General features: G+C 41.1%; 1 protein-coding gene across 1 annotated transcript in view; it reads left to right on the top strand.

Moving 5' to 3' along the window:
• The window catches only part of GALNTL6 (polypeptide N-acetylgalactosaminyltransferase like 6), a gene marked incomplete at both ends in the record, with an annotated part of 1,125,661 nt that overhangs the window by 832,853 nt on the left and 277,702 nt on the right, over window positions 1–15,106 (top strand). The gene's annotated exons all lie outside the window — the stretch shown is intronic.

The raw sequence follows: 15,106 nt of genomic DNA, 5'->3' as shown, positions 1-15,106 counted from the left end.
AATTAAGTTCCTGCAGCCTCTACCTAATTTTTAAAATATGTAAGATTTCAGTCCTGAAATTGTTAAGAGATTATAAATTATGTTATCTGTTGGGATTTGGGAAAGGAGCTGATTGCTCGCATTCCCTCATCCCACTTACCTAATAAGGCATTAAATGCTGTCTCTCTTTCAAGCATCTCAGGAATCCCTTTGTTTACCCTCATCCTCCACACCCGAGGCGCTGTCCTGATCAAGGACACTGTCATTCTCCTCATCTGGACCAACATGCCACCTCCTCGCAGGGTCCCTCACTCTACTACTACCCAAAGCGCAAGTCCAACGTCTCTCTCCTGATTCCCGGATCCTGTATAAACCCTTAACCTTGTGTAGGAGACCCACCCGATCTGGCTGCTCCCTGACTGTCCAGGCCCGTGTCACCACTGTCCTTCTGCATCTGGAGTTCCAGCCGTGGGGGAGATGTTCCTGGGGCTTCGGCCAGACAGTTCACCCTCTGCCTCCAAGGATTCAGTGAAGCCCCTGACAAGCTGAACCCTTGCAGTGAACCCTGGAGATCCGGATTCATTTCACCTTGCGTGAAGCCTCGGAAACTTCCTATTCTGAAGCTGATTCCACCGTGCCTCAGGCTGCTGTTCTCTTCAACTTGAATGACAACCCCTCTGTGACTCTGAATGACACCGCTTTTTATTGGGTTCTAGGGCACTGACCACCCCACATGTGCAAATCATCACAGCAGAGATGCCTCGCAGGAACTCCACTACTTAGATACTTATGACACGGATATATTGTTTAACAATTCCTCTGGGAACAAAAACCTTTTTAACAAAATTGGTCTGTGTACAGAGGGCTCAGAAGACCTGATACCTGAGCAGTCAGAGAAGGCAGATCTCAAGCTGCTGTGCTGTTTCTGTAAAAGACTTCTCAGGGGGCTTCCCTGGTGGTGCAGTGGTTGAGAGTCCGCCTGCCGATGCAGGGAACGCGGGTTCGTGCCCCAGTCCGGGAAGATCCCACATGCCGCGGAGCGGCTGGGCCCGTGAGCCATGGCAGCTGGGCCTGCGCGTCCGGAGCCTGTGCTCTGCAGCGGGTGAGGCCACAACGGTGAGAGGCCCGCGTACCGCAAAAAAAAAAAAAAAAAAAAAAGACTTCTCAGGGCTGGGCGTGAAGGGGGGAAAGCCAGCAACCTGTGGAACCTGCCAGAGAGCGTCAGGTCTCCAAACAGAGGCTGGAACAACACGAGGAAAATGAGAACACTTCCTCCAGCGCTGAGACCTTACACCCGATCTGAAGTTCCTTCGCAGAGGGAGGAACCCACCCAACCTCAGGAAAGCCCCTTGTGCTGCCATCAGCTGACAGGAGGCATGTGCTTCCTTATACCCTTAACCATTTTGTATTATTTTTTACCACCAGAGATAAAATCGAATCAAGTGGACTGACTGTTAAGGAAAGAGTTATTTCTATTCTTTGGAAACTAAACTGATAGGATACACGAAATATTACTTAATCTTTCTTTGATGGTTCCAGAGGATCCCGTGTTCATAATTATGATTACCAATTACTTTCATAATCGCTATAATGTCATGGAAAGCATACTACCTAACTGAGCTTGGCCATTCGCTACTTGTATCATCTTTGGCATATCATGCTTGCAATTCATCATCTGGAAGATAAAGCTAATTCTATGTACCTCATTAATTTGGGTAAAGATTAAATCATATCGTATACTGCTCCCATCACAGTTTGTAAGGCATAACTGAAACGCTATAAATGCCTTTCCCCTTTTACTTATGCCTTTATAGCGTAGATATGGAAAAAGTGGTCAAAGGCTTAAAAAATCAGAGTACTAGACAAAAGATATAATAATTAACTTTACCGAAGCCAAAAACAACCAGAAAAGACACGTAAACCGTGACAGAAATGGATGTAGGTTATCTTTTGTGCAACCGATTCATTCACTTATAGACATTAATCATTATCTCACAGATTCGAAGATTTATCTTTTTAGGTTAATGATTTCCTGACCACATGTGCTTTTCCTTCCCTGATGTTATTCTGTTGATTATAATATTTTAAATTCTTATAATCTTCCTACTGTAGATCTTGAGATGAAATGGAAAATAATTTTTAAGTATTTGATCTTGAGCTCAAATGAAAATAACTTTTAAGCAATGGCATAAATAAATTTTTAAGCAACATGTCCAAAAGGATCCACAGATACGACCCCCTCATAGGTCATTGTGAGGTCTGCTTTCATTGATTCCTCCTTGTCAGAGGTTGAGTTTTCATCTCCCAGAGACTGAGCTAAATTTTGTATCATTTTTCATATTTGATAAGTATGTTTTCGTTCTACTTTGTTTTTATTATCAATATTTTTTCTCTTCAAGGCACTGTAATCTTGCACAATATTCCCAAGTCGTTAAACTTATTAAAGGCTTCCTTCCTGGGCATTAAGCCTCCTTTGTCATCTCTAGTGCATTATTCATTTGTTGTGCCTTGGTCAGGGATAACATGTGTCACTAGACCAATACCAAGGAAGCTCTGTGTACCTTTCCTAATTATACCTCTAAATTTCCAATCGCCTAATTCTTTGCCTATTACAAATTAGGATATCTTCCTATTTTCCATAGTACAAGACTTGAGAAGACTATTTGGGGTTTTAATTTTTCTCTTTACAAATCACTCTCATTCTTATTTTTCTACCCTTCAGGTCAAAACTTAAGAAAATGTTTCATGTAATTTGAAAAGTTTGAAACACAAAATTTTATTTGCCAAAAACTGATATAGGCTTCTTCTACATTTTAGGAATTCCCAGTTTGGTGGCTTTTTTTTTTTTTTTTAACATCTTTATTGGAGTATAATTACTTTACAATGTTGTGTTAGTTTCTGCCGTATAACAAAGTGAATCAGCTATACGTATACATATATCCCCATATCCCCTCCCTCTTGCGTCTCCCTCCCACCCTCCCTATCCCACCCCTCTAGGTGGTCACAAAGCCCCGAGCTGATCTCCCTCTGCTTCCCACTAGCTATTGATTTCACATTTGGTAGTGTATATATGTCCATGCCACTCTCTCACTTCGTCCCAGCTTACCCATCCCCGTCCCCATGTCCTCAAGTCAATTCTCTACATCTGCGTCTTTATTCCTGTCCTGCCCCTAGGTTCTTCAGAACCTTTTTTTTAGATTCCATAAATGTGTATTAGCATACGGTATTTGCTTTTCTCTTTCTGACTTACTTCACTCTGTATGACAGACTCTAGATCCATCCACCTCACTACAAGTAACTCAATTTCATTTCTTTTTATGGCTGAGTAATATTCCATTGTACATATGTGCCACATCTTCTTTATCCATTCATCTGTCAATGGACACTTAGGTTGCGTCCATGTCCTGGCTATTGGAAATAGTGCTGCAATGAACATTGTGGTACATGACTCTTTTTGAATTATGGTTTTCTCAGGGTATATGTCCAGTATGGGATTGCTGGGTCATATGGTAGCTCTATTTTTAGTTTTTTAAGGAAACTCCATACTGTTCTCCATAGTGGCTGTATCCATTTACATTCCCACCAACAGTGCAAGAGGGTTCCCTTTTCTCCACACCCTCTCCAGCATTTATTGTTTCTAGATTTTTTGACGATGCCCATTCTGACCAGTGTGAGGTGAAACCTCATTGTAGTTTTGATTTGCATTTCTCTAACGATTAGTGATGTTGAGCATCCTTTCATGTGTTTGTTGGCAGTCTGTATATCTTCTTTGGAGAAATGTCTATTTAGGTCTTCTGCCCATTTTTGGATTGGGTTGTTTGTTTTTTTGATATTGAGCTGCGTGAGCTGCTTGTATATTTTGGAGATTACTCTTTTGTCAGTTGCTTCATTTGCAAATATTTTCTCCCATTCTGAGGGTTGTCTTTTCAACTTGTTTATGGTTTCCTTTGCTGCGCAAAAGCTTTTAAGTTTCATTAGGTCCCATTTGTTTATTTTTGTTTTTATTTCCATTTCTCTAGGAGGTGAGTCAAAAAGGATCTTGCTGTGATTTATGTCATAGAGTGTTCTGCCTATATTTTCCTCTAAGAGTTTGATAGTGTCAGGCCTTAGATTTAGGTCTTTAATCCATTTTGAGTTTATTTTTGTGTATGGTGTTAGGGAGTGTTTTAATTTCATTCTTTTATATGTAGCTGTCCAGGACAGCGGCCTGATGAAGGGCCACCCCGTAATACTGTGTTCCCTCGAACACGGTGGAAAGTACTGCAGTCTCACTCAGCTGCAGATCGTAGCTCAATTCTGTAACCCAGCTGTCCACTCCTATGTGACAATCCAACTCTAAGCGCTTGAGGTTGACGTCTCACCTTGGCCCCAGTGTGGGCCCATTGCAGGAGCTCCTACGAACAGGGAAGTGGGATTTAACCTCTTTCTTCTACTTCTCTGTGCCTGAGAAGTTCCTCCACACGCTGAGAACAGAGATTTCTGACCCTCCTGGGTGGTTTTGACAGGTTGGAGTGGAGCTGATGATCTTGCATCTTTCTGGGCCTGGCTGGTGTTCAGAGTTTCTCTCTGTGTCTTGGCGCTACATACAGAGTTCCTTTCCATGCGGACCTCCCGAGGCTGGTGACTTCCCACCTGCATTCCCATGACACAGGCCACTGTGTCACTTCTCCAGGGCACCGTGGCCCCTCCCACAGCTACTGAGCATTAGAGGGTCACTGGCAGCTTCCCTCAGCTAGCTCCCATCTCCCGTGCAGTCAGTCTCCTGCACAGGATCTAGGACCTCCAGCTGCGGGCTTGCCTCTCCTGTGTACCTTCCTTTCCCTCAACAAACTCTGGGAGCTCCATTATTTACCAAAATGCTATCGTATTCTCTGCTTCCATGGGCTGGCCCAGCCAACTCTCAAGCTTTGGAATTCTCAAAGGTGACTCACACAAATGCTCACTGTGTCACCCAAACTGTGTGTGTCTGGGGAGTGGAGAGGGATCACATACCAGATTCTCCAGGCAGTCCCCCGGAAGTCCAGTTCTCTAAAGTGATCTCCTCCTGCCCCTGTTCCCCAAAAGGAAGAGGGTGAGACACACAGAACAACTCACTCCAAAGCAACCTGCAAGGTTCCTTCCCTGATTTCCCACGCCTGACCTTTTCATACGATTGATATGAATGAAACGTATAACGTTATCTCACCAGCCTCCCCCAACTTCTCTCTTGCAAGTTCTACGTGGTAATATTTGACACTTCAGCCAACACGTCATTTTAACATCCTGATAATGTGTATATAAATATAGATAGTAATACGTGTATTAATACATATACCTAGACATATGTATACAGGCTGTCTAAACACAGAACTAAATGAGTCACTCACATCATACACATATACACATAAGGTCCAGTCCGTTACAGTAACTGTCACGGCTGTGTGGTTCAGGGAGAGAATGAGTCCATCTTATAAATTATCTTCTCTCGGTGCCTTCAAGAAAGAAGAAAAAAGCAGCACGTTTCTCCTCGAGGTAAGTCCACAATAAAAACAGGCTAATGGGAAAAAGCTCATGGAAGGCTCTTATGTGAAGAACTGAAATGCCAGACCCTCAAATCCTTCAGCTAAGAAGGAATAAGACAGATATTATGATCATGAGAGAGGGAACAACGACAAAGAGTTATATAGCAATAGTTTTACCATGAACACATAAACGGGCATGTTGAGTTATGTTCCAATAGATACGTTTAGTGCTTTGGGCCGGTGGTAAAATACTGATGTATTACAAAGAGGAAAACATAATAACTTTTCATTTATTTGCCTCAGTAAAGATTTTCTTTTTTTTTCTGAAAAGGGTACACCAAACACTGATAAGAAGCAGTTGACACCTATGATAGATTACAAGCATGCAGAGACCCTTTTTTTTTTTAACAACTTTATTGGAGTATAATTGCTTTACAATGGTGTGTTAGTTTCTACTTTATAACAAAGTGAATCAGTTATGGAATGCAGAGACTCTTAATGAGCCCAGGACTCCTGAAACTGCATAAAAGATTACTGAGCAGGGGCTTCCCTGGTGGCGCCATGGTTGGGAGTCCGCCTGCCGATGCAGGGGACACGGGTTCGTGCCCCGGTCCGGGAGGATCCCACATGCCGCGGAGCGGCTGGGCCCGTGAGTCATGGCCGCTGAGTCTGCGCGTCTGGAGCCTGTGCTCCGCAACGGGAGAGGCCACAGCAGTGAGAGGCCCGCGTACCGCAAAAAAAAAGATTACTGAGCAGATTTACAAAGGCTATCATTGAACTCCAGTTACGAAGCCATCCATGAGGATTCATTAAGAATGGGAGAAATCCCAGACGGGTAAAACCAAACAGTGCAGTCCTGAAACATCTACCAAACACTGGTAATTACTGATTTTAATACAGGCTATTAAAATGATAATTTTTAACCACATTGAGAGGAAACTGGTATCTAAAAGGAGTAATGCCTTACTAACTTTACTTAGGTCAAAGTAATTCGATTTCTCCTTTACATATGCCTACAATTATTGCTGGTAAAAAAAAAAATGTAATAGGCATTTCTAGATCTCAAATATTTAATAATATTCTTAAAAACAACATGAAGGGCCTCCCTGGTGGCGCAGTGGCTGAGAGTCTGCCTGCCGATGCAGGGGACACGGGTTCGTGCCCCGGTCCGGGAAGATCCCACATGCCGCGGAGTGGCTGGGCCCGTGAGCCATGGCCGCTGAGCCTGCGCGTCCGGAGCCTGCGCTCCGCAACGGGAGAGGCCGCAACAGTGAGAGGCCCGCGTACCACAAACAAACAAACAAAAAACAACATAAAGGCAAAGAACAAATGGTGGAGAGGGTGTGGAGAAAAAGGGAACCCTCCTACACTGTTGGTGGGAATGTACATTGGTGCAGCTACTATAGAAAACAGTACAGAGGTCCCTCAAAAAACTAAAAATAGAGTTACCATATGATCCTTCAATCCCACTCCTGGGCATATATCCAGAGAAAAATATAATTCAAAAGATACATGCACCCCTATGTTCACTGCAGCACTATTTACAACAGCCAAGACATGGAAGCAACCTAAATGTCCATCAACAGATGAATGGATAAAGAAGATGTGGCTCATGTATATACAATGGAATACTACTGAGCCAACAAAAAGAATGAAGTAATGCTATTTGCGGCAACATGGATGGACCTAGAGGTTATCATACTAAGTGAAGTAAGCCAACCAGAGAAAGACAAATATCATATGATACCACCTATATGTGGAATCTAAAATATGACACAAATGAACTTATCTATGAAACAGAAACAGACTCACAGACATAGAGAACAGACCTGTGGTTGCCAAGGGGGAGAAGGGGTAAGGGAGGGATGGATTGGGATTTGGGCATTAGCAGATACAAAGTATTATGTATAGAATGGATAAACAAGAAGGTCCTACTGTATAGCACAATGAACCATATTCAATATCCTGTGATTAAACCATAACGGAAAAGAATATGAAAAAAAGTATATATGTGTATAACTGAATCACTTTGCTGTACAGTAGAAATTAACACAACACTGTAAATCAACTATACTTCAATAAGTTTTTTTAAAAAAAACGTAAGGGAATGTTGAAAGATATTGATAAAATGAAGAGGCTTTGCAACTAGTTCAGTGGCTAATGACCAAAGATGCTAACTTGAATGGATATAAATGGAGAGAGTTTGCTATCATTTATTTACTCACTACACATGTACAGATGCACTGTTGATAGTTTTCCACTGAAGCAGGATTCCTTCATTGTCTAGTTGGTCCAGGACTCCAGAGTAGGCATGGTTTACCTGATGATGAGAATAGGAAAAGGTCAGCCTGCTTTCCACGGTCCAGCCTCTAGGGGACAACCAGTTGACCTTTCCCCAAGGAACAGGCAGGGGCATTGGGGTGAGGTTCTAATCTATTACTTTGCTTCCTGCAAAAATTATTAGCACTGATGGCATCTAGACACGCCTCTTCCTTTTGAAGAGCAGGGTTTCCAAGCTGCTTTACAAAGGCAGACAAAGCAGGTAAGAATGATTTCCTAACAAAGACGGTTTTTTAAATATCAATTTGAGATATTGCCTCAGACAGGCAGGCTATCTGTGAAAAGAGGGGAGCCATGTCTGATTTTAGCAGACAATGTAACAGTCTGTTAATCCCCTCTGTTTACCATAAGAAGGAAAGAATTGTTACATATGGGACTCCAGGAGCCTGAGGCCTCATGGAACATGCCCCAAAACCTTTACCTAAGAAATAGAAATCCATCAATCTGGCTTATGTAAGTAGATTTTATCTTCTTGTAGAGACGTGTGGGTGCCCTTTTCTCATATCATTCATCTTATTTATTGATAAATTTTCAAAGAAGATTGAAGATGTGTTCATTGATTCCAACTGGATAAATTGGCTTTTCGTTAATGTGTTCTCCTTGGTGGAGAGTTGTGTTAAAGAACAGGGGCCAAGCATGATGAGCCTTCAATCAGACCTCAGATAGTCACACATTGGTGAGGCTGGATCATTAGTCATGTAGACAATTAAATTCAATACAGAGAGCAGTTGCTATAATTATTGGTAGCAGGCAAGCAAGCAACTGAAATTGATTCAGGCTAACTTAAGAAAAAGAACTTGATTTCTGAGAAGGCTGTGGCGTTTCTTACAGAACCTAGGGAAGAATACAGCGTCATAGCGTCCAAGGCAGGAACCAAGGCAGATCTGGGACTCTCATTAACAGGAAATAGTGGGCACTGTCTCTGGAGTCCTGCCATCAGGAGGACCTCTGTCTTCAGATGACTCTTCCCAAGTTCAAATTCCCGGGAAAGAAAATCTTGGCTGGCCTTGAGTCAAACTTTGAACCTTAGCTATGGTAAGGGCAACAGGCAATCTGATTGACAATCTGATGTGGGAATCAAAGAATGGAGCTTCCATAAAAGAAAATTATCACCAGGTCTCTTTCCCAGAATAAAAGACAAGGAACAAGCAATAATAACAGATATCCACTTGCAAAGATTGTACGTTGAAACAGGTCCACTGTGTTTCTAGTTTGAACTTTGCACGTTAATAATAAGGTTCCAATGCTTGGATTGGGTGACAGGTTCATAGGTGTTCATTTCTCATTGTGTAAATAATTAGAGCCAAGCACAGACCAATGATAACACTGTGTTATGAAGTATCAATTATAATTTAATATCATCCTATAAATCTGAGGTACAAAACAAACAAAATGAAATAAACAAAATCAGCAATGCTATCCTTTTTTTTTTTTTTTGCGGTACGCAGGCCTCTCACTGTTGTGGCCTCTCCCGTTGCGGAGCACAGGCTCCGGACGCGCAGGCTCAGCGGCCATGGCTCACGGGCCCAGCTGCTCCACGGCATGTGGGATCTTCCCGGACCGGGGCACGAACCCGTGTCCCCTGCATCAGCAGGCGGACCCTCAACCACTGCGCCACCAGGGAAGCCCCAGCAGTGCTATCCTTAATATCACATGGAAAAATCCAAACTGAGCAGGTGTGTTTTGAACACTTAGGACAATCTATTTACTGCTCTCTCTGGATAACAGTGTGTTAAGTAACGAGGTGATCACGCGGTCAGAAAATTCTTCTAATTCAGATTCCTCCCACTGCGCCCTTAATCACAAATTACAAGTTTGTCTTAGCTATGCTAAGTCTTCAGATCTTACATATCAATGCTGGCATCAGCTTGTCCAATTTAACACGTACACACGTGGGCACAAAACCTATTGGAACTTTTATTGGCATTGTATTGAATCCACAGATCGTTTTCAGGAGACTCAACGTTTGTGTGATTATTTAATTTTCCAATTCGTGAACACGCTTTCACACCTCTTTCCATTCTGTCTCATCCTATTTTATCCTACCTCTCCATTTATTAAGTCAATTTCAATACGCTTCTGTGATATTTGTACTTTTCTGTATAGAGGCCCCTGCAGAATATATTAGATTTATTCCTCAGGAGCTGTAGAGTTTGTGTTGCCATTATAAATGGTGTCTTCTCCTTTAAACTGTTCTTTCTAAATGTTTGTTACTTGTGTATAGACATGACGTTGACTTTTGCTCGGTTAACTGTCTTGCTAAATACTTCTCTCATTTCTAGTTACTTGCCTGTAGAGTCTTGCTTGTTTTATGCATACAAGCAAATCATTTTCAAAGAATCATTTTTTTATTTCCTCTTTTCAAATCTTCTGCTTTATTTTTTTTTATCACACTGACTAGAATATTGCACTGACCAGAATATAAGATAATGTTAAAAGCAATAAAGCAGTGAAAGTAGGTATCTTTGGTCCTGAATTTTAAAAAGAATGCTACTTACAATTTTCCGTTTAGAATAATGTGTGTATACATTACCAGTTAAGAAAATTAGCCTGTGTTACAAGCTTCCTTTGTATCATGAATGAGTGTTGAATTTTTTGGATGCTTTTTCTACATTGATTGAGATGATCTTATGATTCTCCATCTTTTAATTACTGTGGTCATTGAAAATGGCAGAATTTAAAAATGATTCCATATGTACATCCTTGGGGCAAGCTCAATTTGGTCATGATACATTTATCTTTTTATACACTTTGTTTTTGTTTTTTTTCTTTTTTTGCGGTACGCGGGCCTCTCACTGTTGTGGCCTCTCCCCTTGCGGAGCACAGGCTCCGGACGCACAGGCTCAGCGGCCATGGCTCACGGGCCCAGCCGCTCCGCGGCATGTGGGATCTTCCCAGACCGGGGCACGAACCCGTGTCCCCTGCATCGGCAGGCAGACTCCCAACCACTGCGTCACAAGGGAAGCCCTTTTTATACACTTTGAGTTTGGGGTTGTAAATATTTTCTATTAGAAAATTATACCTACTTTATACTTTATAGAAAATTATACCTACTATATACTTTATAGAAAATTATACCTACCTAATTAATATTTTTATCTCATCTCTGGTTTTGATATCAAGATTAAATCTGTCTTTTACAATGAATTGGGAATGGTGAATTATGAGATTCTAGTGATGTGATCTTTGAAAATGTGGTAGAACTCACTCATACGATCACCTAGAATGGATGTTTTATTTGCAGATGTTTTGAAATAGTTACAGGACTATTAGGAGTCTACTGCTTCTTGAGACTGTTTTGAAAGTGCTTCTTTCTCAAAGATTTTGTCCACTTCATGCAAGATGGACACCTCCCCTCCTCCCTAAGGTTTGTGTATTTTTTTGGTCATTTAGAAATCAACTTCTGACACTATTGAATTGGTCTATTTTTTCATTATTATTTCTCTGCCATTATCTACTTCCTTTCTTTAGGTTTATTTTTATTTCTTTTAAGAGCTTAAAGTTGGACATTTATCTCATCGATTTTTAGCTTTTGTCCTTTTCTAATATAATCATTTAAAATGACAAGTTTCCACTGAAGCTCCTTTCCACTTTTGCTGATGGATGCCACAAGTTTTTGTATGTAATTTTTTCATTTTCTTTAGTTCTAAGTGTCTTTAAAATTTCCACCAAGGGGTTTCCCTGGTGGCACAGTGGTTGAGAGTCCACCTGCCGATGCAGGGGACACGGGTTCGTGCCCCACTCCGGGAGGATCCCACGTGCCGCGGAGCGGCTGGGCCCGTGAGCCATGGCCGCTGAGCCTGCGCGCCCGGAGCCTGTGCTCCTCAACGGGAGAGGCCACAACAGTGAGAGGCCTGCGTACCGCGCAAAAAAAAAAAATTTCCATCAAGATTTCCTCTTTGACCCATGACTTACTTTTAAATGCATTTTTAAATTTCTAAATATATGAAGATTTATTGATTGATTTATCATAACTTTTAATTGCTCTGAGGTTAGAGAATATGGTGTATATGACCCTATTCTGTCAAATTTATTAAACATTGATTTATGGACTAGTATAGTACCAGTTTGGTTTTAACTCAGAAGACATGGAGTCTCTATTTGTTCAACAAATGCAAAAGATCAAATATACAAAAGTACGTTCTATATTTGTATGTTAGATGAAACTTGACAACTGTGTTGGTCAGAGCTCCCATATATTTGCTGATTTTTTCTCTGCTTTATTTATCAATAGCTGATAAGATTGCATTTAAGTTTCCTACTATAATAGTATTGTTGAAAATTTCTCCCTGTACTTTTATCACGAATTCCTCTTATCACAGTTTGAGGCTGTATCATTAGCTATTGTTACAATGTTTCTATCTTCATGGTGTGTTGAAACTTTTATCATTAAGCAGCAGATGCCTTTGCCTTAGAATTGACAAATAGTAATTACAAGCAATGTTTAATGGGCCTGGGGTCTATTTGACTGAGAGACCTTTTTCTATCCTTCATTTTCAATTTTTCTGTGCTTATACTTTAGGTATCTCCTATAGGCAGCATGTGGCCAATTTTTAGATCGATCTGACAATCCTTGTACTTTAAATGGCAAAATTAGTCCACTTTTACCTACTGTGATTACTGACACATTTAAACTTCTTCCATCTTACCTTTTTGGTCCTTTTCTCCTGCTTTGTCTTTCTTATTTCTCTTTTTGGAACTTTTAAAAGTTGTTTGATTGTATGGTTTTTTTTTCCTATTCTTTCTCCCTAATTGCTGTGAGTTTACACATTTAAAATTTTGTTCTTTTAGTGGTTATCTGTGAAATATTAACAGTCTACTTAAGAGGATAAATTCTAAATTAAACAGTTTGGACCCCTCTCTCAAGGAAAACAAAACCTTAAGACAACTCTAATCACAATACTGTCATTGTCCAATATTTTCACTCTTTTTTTAATTCCCACTATTCATTATTTCATAGAGGTCTTTTTTGTTTGCACTTAGAATTTATGTTTGCCATATTGTGCTATATGTATACATTTCTCCATGCATAAGAAATCATCCTCTGGGATCATTTTTCTACTTTATAAAGTATGTTATTTAGAGGACGTCTCCAGGTGATATATTCCAACAGGTCTTTTTCCTTTATTTTGTGTTAAAATTTCTCAATCCTCATTCTTGAAATGTTGTTTTGCTGGATACAAAGTCTAGTCTGACATTTATTTTCAATCCATATTTAAGGATATTATTCCACCATCTTCTGGCTTCTTAGGTTGCTGCTGAGAAGATCCTTTCATTCTAATTGTCTTTTTTGTGGTTTTTTTGTTTGTGATTTATTATTTCTCTCTGGCCATTTTAAAGAATGCTTGGCTTTGGCATTCTGCAGTTTCACTACTCTGTGTCTAGACATGGATTTCTTTTTAGCTTTTTCTCTTTGAAATGCATCATGTTCCCCAGATCTGTGGGTACATGATGTTCTTGGAATATCACAGCCATTACCTTTTAAAATCCATTTCATCTGCTTTCTCTCAATTATTTGTACCTAAAATTTGATATAGGTTATTGTTCCTCATTTTACCTTCCATGTCTTTTTTTTTTTTTTTTTTTTCCTGGTATGCGGGCCTCTCACTGTTGTGGCCTCTCCCGTTGTGGAGCACAGGCTCTGGACGCGCAGGCTCAGCGGCCATGGCTCACGGGCGCAGCCGCTCTGCAGCATGTGGGATCCTCCCGGGCCGGGGCACAAACCCGTGTCCCCTGCGTCGGCAGGCGGACTCTCAACCACTGCGCCATGGGAAGCCCCTCTTCCGTGTCTTTTAATCCTTATTTAATGATTTCTAACTCCTTATCTCTCATGGAGAACTACCGGTAAATCACTCAGGTGATTCCTCCTCCTCACTAATGCTCTTTCAGCAGTGTCTGTCATGCCATTTTCCTGTATTAAATTTTTGCTGTCAGCACCTGTATTTCTCACTTCTTAATGTTCTGCTTTTTAAAAAAAAATCTGTCTGCATTCCTGAAATTTTCATGCTGTATATTCATCTTTTTACTTAGATTCTTTATTTCTTTGAGCATTTAGTACAGAGCCTCTTAGCATGCACTACCTAAACATTTCAACATCTGTAGATCTTCAGGGTATGAAGTTGTTGTTTTGTGTATGATTGTCTCTGTTGTGAGTTTATCGCTCCCCACTGCTCTTTGTTCTGTCCCAACCCATGCCATCGGTTAGAAATTGTTCTGGTTTCTTCAGATGGAAAAAATTTTTCAAAAAACTCCTCAACTTTAAAAACTTACTCAGAAGATTCCAGCAAGTAGGTGTGGAGTATTTATGACACCAAGAGTATACCAGGGCAATTCAGTACCCACACGCCTCTTGAAATCACTTGGGTAGCCCTATTGCTGATGGGTTGCCTGTCCTCAGTACCTAGGAAACACAGAAGATTAAGTCATATACACTGCACCCATCAAGGCATAGCTGACGTAACACACATGGGTTAAAAAGAGGAGGGAAGAGTTGCTTAAGAAATGGCCATTCGCAAAACATTTTAGTTAACTGTCGTTAAAGACAAAGTTACTCTGGCACCTGTGAAAACAGTAAGGAAGATTTTATCCAGGACTGTTGTGTTGGGGGCCAAGACTATTGCAATAGGGAGAAATATTGGGTTCAGTTTCAAATACAGCAAAGACAGCTGGTGATCTACAGCCAATGAGCAGAGGGAAGGGGTTAGTGGGTGGAAAATCACTAACAGGAGACATCAAGGGTGGGGGAATTCTTGCCAATCCTTCTTACTCGAGGGTGGGGAGATTCTCAATGAACTGACTTAGCAGAATTTTTGCTACGACTTGGCTCTGCAGGCCCAGCAAGATCGGGGCTAAGGTTAAGACCTAGTCATGAAGAGGACCCAGAGGAGCTTGGCTGAAATCTGGTCAAGAAAAGAATCTTTGTCACTGGGCTTGCATTTGAGAAATATAATTCTTCCCACCCTAAAAAGGTAGCTTCCAATAGAAGTGTTTATAATGGTTATAGTCTAGGTGATGGCTGCGCATTTCCCTACCAAGGTACAAGAAAGATTCTCTAGTTGGTGGTTAAGGATGGTAGCTCTGACACCAAATGGCCTGGGTTCCAATTCTGATTCTGCCATTTACCAGCTGAATGACCTTGGAAAATGACTTAACCCGATTCTGCCTCAAGTTCCTCATCTGCAAAATGGGACGAGTAGTAACACCCACTTGCAGGGGGATTTTGAGAGTAAACAATTTAATGTATGTCAAGGGCCTGGAGCAGTGCCTGCTGCATAGTAGACCCTACG

Source organism: Leucopleurus acutus (genome assembly GCF_964270905.1).
Source record: "Leucopleurus acutus genome assembly, chromosome: 7".
NCBI classification, from domain to species: Eukaryota; Metazoa; Chordata; class Mammalia; order Artiodactyla; family Delphinidae; genus Leucopleurus; species Leucopleurus acutus.
This window is presented reverse-complemented; position numbering and strand designations above follow the sequence as displayed.